An 8,530-nucleotide genomic window follows, 5' to 3' on the forward strand; every position below is an offset into this window, starting at 1 on the left:
AAGAACCCGGAAGCAGGAAATGGGCGCCATCATAGGCGGCTTCCCACATCTCCCCCTTTTTTATTTATTAAAATAGGATGGTCTGTGGGTCCCTCCAAGGTGTCTATGACCTTGTTGCTGTTAGACACCTAGGAGTGGGCCTACGTTGTAGGCCGAGGCATGAGAGAATGTAGAGGTCTATACCCTGCTGTGCATCACCCTGTTTTGTGCATATCCTTGCGCCAGGACCATGCTCAAGGTGAGTGGTTCATTTTTTCGCAGGGCCAGGCTTTTGTGAACCAAACCTGGATGCATATAGACATTCATTCCTGCCTTCCCCCCAACCTTTGGGGCGGATGGCACTGCAGTACCCTTGGTCTCGCATCTCAATGCCAATAATTTGACTCCGGGAGGGACCCCTGGCCTTATAGGCCATGTATATCTGAGTGGAGCCTGTCTTAGGTTGACCGGGAGGGCTTTTCCCGTCTTACCCGTCATTGGCTTGCCCACTCAGCTTTTTATAACTGATGTTCTGCGACATGAAGGAGATATGCGGCGGCCTGCTGGCCTGATGGGCCACCTGCTGCCATTTGCATGGCTGCCATGGCTGTGATCTTAACCTGCTGCTGAGTTTGTATGAGGCGATCTAACAAGCATTTAATAACCACAAGCCCCACTAGGAAGGCCACGGCAATCAGGATCCAGAGGCGGGCGAGGCCACCGAAAAAGGTGCCAATGTGGGCGGGTGGTGCCAAGGACCCCAAAGATATTGTGGTGGTTCTGTGGAATCTGAGCATATCACAGGGGTGATTAATAGGAACCCACAGAATAGAAAAAACTCCAAACCAGACATTTTAGTTTGTAGATGGTCTCGGGCGCTGAGCGTCGGTCCCAGAAGGGTCGAGTTGACTTGTGTCCGCGGGCTTATCCTCCTGTGCTTTATCAGGAACTGGTGGGGAGTTTACTGCTCGCGTCAATCTTTCCGGGACCCACAGCGGCTCGCGACCTGGTTCCTGTGGGAAGACACAAACCGCTCCTCGGGTCCAGCTAACCACTGGATCCGGGCCCATCCATTGTCCTGTAAGGACATCTTTCCATCTCACCAGCCCTTTGTTGGTTGGGGACGGATTGCTATGTTCCATGGCAGGGGAATGATTATTATGATTAAGGTTTAAAAAATTTATGGTAAAGAGTGCCAATGATATTCTTCCTTTGGGCGTTAGGCCATGGCCTATCCCCTCTTTTTGCTTTTGTAAGACACCCTTGAGTGTCCGATGTACCCGTTCAATGATGCCTTGTCCTTGAGGGTTATATGGAATGCCATGTTTAAGGACAACATCCATTTGTTGACAGAATGTTACAAAAGTTTTGCTGGTGTAAGCAGGACCATTGTTTGTTTTTAATATATTGGGCTTTCCCCAAGCAGCCCAGGCTGCCAGGCAATGATTAGCGTGGGTGGCCCTTTCTCCAGGTTCTGCCGCGTGCTTGTGCTCTCGTGATGTTGAAGCGCGCCATGAGGGTGCGGGCATTAACATGGAATTGAGAATGGAATTTTTCTATTCCATAGCTGATGTTGAATACCTAGGAATATGGAGGCTACCGTTGAAGAGGGTTTAATGGGACCCGCCGTCTCCAGAACTTGGAGAGCATTTACAACATACGGAAGGAACGTCCTCCTCCTCCCCCAGAAGGGGGCGCAGGAGGTAATCCGGGAAGTAGCTCTCCCTCTAACCAGGGCGGTGCCATAGGTTGTGGGCGCCCTCTGGCGGCCACGGGTGGAGGTGGCAGCCCAGGGAGCAACTCCTCTTCCGGCCACGGCGGTGCAGTGGGGCCTGGCGCCCTGAAGGGGGCGATCGTGGGTCGCGAACTTGCCAAAGGGCGGAAGGGCTTAAGCTCCTCCCGTAAGGCGGAGTAGCTCGGGCAGGGTGGTGTTTGGTTCCCCTTTTTATCTTCCCGAGCCCTGAATTCCTCTTTAAGCTGTGCAGGAGGGTCCTGTTTAGCGAAGACAACCTCCTCTTCTGAACCTTCCGAATCAGAATCAGAATTAGAGCCCTGAGGGTCCTCCGGAGACCCACAATCGGCAGTGGCTCCGGGCTCCTCTGAGCATTCCGATCGAGCTTTATAAGACCCTTAGGGAATCGGCAAGGGGCTTGCGAGCAGCATTGCCCATATTAGCGAAGCGAAAGCAAAACAGATGCAAAGGGAAAAAAGAAAAAAAAAAAGACCGGCGTCCACCCGTGTGGCGCTCAAAATCTGTTAGGTGCGTCCACCCAACCCAGGTGACCCAGTACTCACCTGTCCCGGGAACCGCTGTATCTCACGTAGCTGCTCAGGGTGAAGAGAAGAGGCACTCAAGGCCTTCCGTTGTTATTGGGCCAGGTCCTCCATCGTACCGCAGGCGACAGCAATCGCACCTCCCGGCCGAAGAGGCACGTCGCTGAGTCTTTTACCTTTTTCCCCGTACAGGCCACCAGATGACCGGAGCCGCGGGAGACAGGAGGCCAGACTCGAGCAGGATCAGCTCTCAAAGTTTATTGCATACAGCGAACCGGACCTAACAAGGTCCGCCACCCTCAACGTTGGTTCCTCTTCCACCGTTGGGGGCAGGAACAACCTCTTATAAGGGGAAGCAGTATCCAATCACAGAAAAGCGCGTCTAACAAGCTGATAGGCTAGCGTCACGGGTAACTGGGCAGACATGACAATTTGGCGGGCTTGTTCAGGCCGGGAAGAACCCGGAAGCAGGAAATGGGCGCCATCATAGGCGGCTTCCCACAAGTTTCCTTTTTAATCTGCTGGAGATTTCTTTTGATATGCAAAAACTTTTTAATAAGATGAGATCTCTGTTATCGATTCTGGAATGTATTTCCCACATAATCTGATTTTTTTCTTGAATTCTCTGTCTATGCCTATGTCTTCAAGATTTCTACCTACTTTGTCTTCCAATAGGCTCAGTGTTTCTATTTTAATATTTAAATCTTTGAGACATTTTGGCTTTAGTTTAGTGCATGATGATAGCCATGGTTCTAGTTTTAGTTTTCAGCATATGAAAAGCCAGTTTTTCCAGCATCACTTATTAAAGAGACTATCTTTCTTCCAGTGAATATGTTTGGCCCCTTTGTCAAAGATAAGGTGGCTGAGTGCAGTTGTATCTTCTGATCTATTTCACTGATCTTCAGGTCTGTTTTTATTCCAGTACCTTGCTGATTTTATTTCACTAGCTTTGTAGTGTAACTTCCAAGTCAGGGATCGTGATGCCTCCTGCCTTGTCTTTGTTGCACATAACTGTCTTTGCTATTCTAAGTCTTTTCTGGTTCTAGATGACTCAGGAATGATTTCTCTAGCTCTGTGAGGTATACTAGTGGTATTTTAATTGGAATTGCATTAAATCTGAATAACATTTTTGGGAGAATGGCCATTTGCACGATATTTGTTCTTCCTATCCATGAACAGGGAATATCTTTCCATTTTCTGAGATCCTCTTTGGTTTCTTTTTTCAGGGTATTATAATTTTTGCTGAGTAGATCTTTTACCGCTTTTGTTAGATTGATTCCTAAGGATTTAATTTTTTTGGATGCTATTGTGAAGGGTGTAGCTTCTCTTATTTCTCTTTCAGTGATTTTGTTGTGTATAGGAATGCTATTGATTTTTTGAGTGTTGACCTTATATCAAGCTACATTACTGAATTTATTATACTTAGGAGTCTTTCAATGGAACTTTGGGGGTATTCTATGTAGAGTATTATGTAATTTGCAAATAATGATAACTACTTCTTCTTTTCCTATCCTTACTCTTTTTATTTCTCTCTCTTGTCTAATTGCTCTGGCTAATTATTTCCAGCACTGTATTGAATAGAAGTGGTGATAATGGACATCTTGTTTTGTTCCTGATTTTAGAGTAAAAGCTTTCAGTTTTTGGCCTGTTAATATGATACTGGCTGTTGGTTTGTCATAGATGACTTTTATCAGATTGAGATAAAGATGACCTATTCTGATTTTCTGTAGGGTTCTTATCATGAATGAGTGTTGAACCTTATCAAAAGCTTTTTCTGCATCTATAGAAATGATCATGTGATTCTTATTTTTGGCTTTACTGATATGATGGATTACATTTATTGATTTGTGTGTGTTGAGCTGTCCCTGCATCCCTGAGATGAATCCCACTTGGTCATGGTGAATAATTGTCATAATGATTTGCTGCATCATGTTTGCCAGTATTTTACTGATAATTTTTTAATTTACATTCATGAAGGAGACTGGCCTGTGCTTTTTTTTTTTTTTTTTTTTTTTTTTTTTGGTTGGGTCTTTCTCTGGTTCTGGTATCAGAGTAATACTTGCTTCCAGGAATGAGTTAGGGAGGATTGCTTCCCTTTCAATTACACTGAATAGTTTGAGGAGTGTCAGCATTAACTCTTCCTTGAATTTTTTGTAGCATTCTGCAGTTAATCCATGAGGACCTGTGATTTTTCTTTGTTGATAAGGTTTTAATTATATTTTCAGTTTCACTAATTGAAATTGAGTTATTCAGCAGTTTAACACCTTCTTGATCCAGCTTTGGTAGTTCATATGTTTCTAGGAATCTGTCCATTTCTTCTGTGTAGTCAAACCAATGAGAGTAGAGGTTTTTCAAAGTAGATTGATGATCTTCTGTATTCCCACAGGGTGTGTAGTGATTTCACTCTTTTGCTCCTTATTGCATGACTTTGAGTTTTTTCTTTCCTTTTTTAAAATAAGGTTGGCTAAGCCAGGAGTGGTGGCTCACGCCTATAATCCCAGCACTCAAAAGGCTGAGGTGGGAGGACTGTTGCAAGTTCAAGACCAGCTTGGGCTACAAAGTGAACTCAAGGCCAGTCTGAACTGCATAGCGAGACCCCCTCTCAAAAAAGACAAAAATAAATAAATAACATTGGCAAGGGGCTTATCAATTTTATTTAGTCTTTCAAAGAACCAACTCTTTGATTTATTGATTCTTTGGATTGTTTTCTTAGTCTCTTTTTCATTGATTTCTGCTCTGATCTTTATAATTTCCTTCCTTCTTCTGGCTTTGGACTTGACTTGCTCTTCTTTTTCTAGATGTTTGAGGTATAGCATCAGGTTATTTGTATTCATTCTTTTTTCCTGATGTTGTAATTCACCACAATAAATTCTTCTCTGAGGACTGTTGTTATTGCACCCCACAGGTTCTGGTAAGTTGTATTTGTATTTTCATTTGCTTGTAAATATTGCTTAATTTCTTTAATTTTCTGTGACCCACTGATTGCTCAGTAATGTTCTATTTCCATGTGTTTGTGAGGTTTTTGCAGTTTCTTTTATCATTAATTTCTAGTTTCATGGCACTCTGATCCAGTGACATGCATGGGATAATTTCAATTTTTTTTGCATCTCCTTAAGCATGTTCTGTGGGCTAGTATATAGTCCATTTTAGAGAATGTCCCATGTGAAGCTGAGAAGAATGCATATTCTGTTGTTGGTGGGTGGAACACTCTGTACCGTCCACTAAGTCCATTTGTTCACAGATGTGATTGGGTTCTGTTATTTCTTTGCTGATTTTGTCTAGTTGACCTATCTCTTTGTGTCAATGGGGTATTAAGGACTCCCATTATAATTGTGTTATTATTTGATTTTACATTTCTGTTAATATTTGTTTTGTATACTAGGTGCTCCCAAATTTGGTGCATATATATTTAAGATTGTTATATCTTCCTCTTGAAGTTTTCCCCTAACTAGTATGTAGCGACCTTCTATATGTCTTCGGATCATTCTTGGTTTGAAGTTCACATTGTCTGCAAACAGAATAGCTACCCTGATTTTTGTGTTGTTGTTGTTCCTGTCGCATGAAGTATTGTTTTCCATCCTTTGACTTGCAGTCTGAGTTTCCTTTTGGATTACATTGATTTCCTGTATACAGCATATGGTTGTATATTATTTCTTGATCCATTCTGCCAGTCTGTTTCTTTTAATAGCTGAATTGAGGCCATTTACATTAATGGTTATAACTGATATATATCAACCCATTTTTGTCATGTTATTTTTCTCTGCTGTTGATTCTTTACTTTTCCCCGTTTAATCGTTTGTCTTGTTTAGTAATTTTTTTCTTCATGTCTATGTAGAATGTCTTTCAGTATTCTTTGCAGGGCTGGTTTGGTGATCATGAAGTTCTTCAGCTGTTCTTTGTCATGGAAGTATCTTATTTCTCCATCCATTTTGAAGGACAGTTTTGCAGGCTACATCAGTCTGGGTTGGAAGTAGTTTTCCTTTAGGATCTAAAATAGTTTACTCCATGCCCTTCTTGACTGCATTGTTTGTGTTGAGAAGTCTGCTGTGATTTTGATAGGTTTTCCTTTATAGGTGATCTGCCTCTTCTAACAGCTTTTAATAGTCAGTTCTTATGTTGAATTTCTGGGATGTTGATCATTATATGTCTGGGTGTAGTTTTATTTTGGTTATGGCTATTTGGAGTTCTATTTACTTCACTGATCCTGATGTCAGTCTTCATTCTCATGTTTGGGAAATTTTAGGCTATTACTTCTGTAAATAGTCTCTTCATATCATTTGTGTTGTCACCTTCTTTTTCATTTATACCTATTGTGTGTTTTTCTTTGCATTATCTTGAAGCTATCAAACTGTTACTTCCTGATTCCCTGTTATTTTAAAGAGATTTTTCCTTCCCTGTTCACTAGCTTCAATTGTGGTCTGAAAGTCTGTCTTTACTTTCATTGAGGCAGTTTTGCCAACTTTTGATAGAATTTTTGATATCCTGGATATCTCTTTGAAGCTGTTTATGTTGTTCATTCAAGGTTTCCATCTTTTTGCATTGTCCCACTAATTCTTTATGTCTTCTTTAGATGTGTCCAGCTATTTAAACAATTCATGTCTGTGGCCTAAATATTCACTCTGTTAATGTTTTTCTCACCCTTCTCTATAATTATATGCCTCCCACTATCTCCACATTCCTTTGGGCTGCTTAAAAAATCCTATGGCACTATATGTTTGTGATGCTTAAAACTGAACCAAGGCCTCGCACATGCTGGCAGGCACTCTACCATTGAAGCACATTCTCACCCTTAATTTATGTAGTACTACCTTTAAAAATAAAAGTTGTACATAGATATACAAGAAGTTGAAAAGTTAAGTACCAAAAGCACTCTACTAGTTTTGCCAGACACAGGTAAAATGTATGTAAGCATGATGCTATTTTAGTAAAGCATCTTGTTTATGTTGATGACTAAAGAAACTTGAAAGGGTTGAGTCAGTCAGATTTTTCCAAGGGGAAAGAATTCCTTATACCTAAATCTTAAGTTTTTTCAAATATTTGTATATCTTGTGATTACATTAAAAAAAAAACAACTTGCTCTTGGAACACATTTTATTATTTATGGGTGAAATATATACAATTTGCTTAAATATATTTCAACTAAGTGTAGAACAAAAACTAGATTTTAAAAGGTATGGAAAATGCTATTATTGACCCCGGGTAAATGGAAATATACCACACTGCCTACTTTTGATTAGCCTTATTCTTTTTTATTATAATATTTTTTCTTTATTGTATTATTTTTTCACAATACTAAGGATTGAACCCAGATTTTTGAACATGCAAGGCAAGGGCTACTCTTCTAAGATACATCCCTAGCCCTTTTTAAACTCTGAGACAAGATCTCACTAAATTGCCCAGGCTGGCCTTGAACTTGGAATTCTCCTACTTCGGCTTCCCAAGTAGTTTGGATTACAGGCACATGGTATCACAGCCAGCATCTTATTACTTCTTAAAAGGTTTAATTGATGTAGAAACTAAATCAGTTTTATGGACCATTTGCAGATTATGTACATCTTTTCTCAGCCTAGTTTTCTGCATTATATTCTTGTCTAGATGTATGAATTCCATCAGCTGTTACTGAGATATTTGAGGAGATATGTGTAGACCATGTCTCGTGAATTAACACTGCCATCTGTCATATATTACTCATATAAATTGGAAATAATGCTACAGAATGAAAGCTACCATTCTGATTAAATCATACACTTTAGGTAATTATTTAGGAGACACTAGTATAATTGTAACTATAAAACCTTGATAATCAGGTAAATTTAAGTCAATAAATCAGAACAGTTACATTTTTTTCTAATTCAGTACTTGAGAAATCATTCTAAATTGCCTTATTGTGATCTTATTGTTACTAAATACAGGAATTAGACCTTCTATCATATGGTTCATATTTTAAAGCTAATTTGTCATATAGGAGTTATTACCTAAATTAATTCAAGCTCCACTTTGAAATGAAATTCAAAATTTTCTTGACAAAATACATCAACACTGAAAACATCATTACCTCCTGGAGCACTTAAATTTATAGTTTTTTCCCTCATATTCTTACATAAGATGTAAAGATATTATCTTCCAGGTGAGAATCTAGCATAAAACCTAAGGAACAGATACTGTATTTCAGAGGCTTACCCCGATGCACTTTCAAATCTGCTCTGCACTAAAGGTCCTCCTTTCCTTGCTCAACGTTCTTGGGGCTGGGGGTTTAGCTCAGCGGCGTAAGCACCTG

Source organism: Cavia porcellus, unplaced genomic scaffold, assembly GCF_034190915.1.
Source record: "Cavia porcellus strain 051 isolate PalLab524CR breed Dunkin Hartley unplaced genomic scaffold, mCavPor4.1 scaffold_31, whole genome shotgun sequence".
Classification (NCBI taxonomy): Eukaryota; Metazoa; Chordata; class Mammalia; order Rodentia; family Caviidae; genus Cavia; species Cavia porcellus.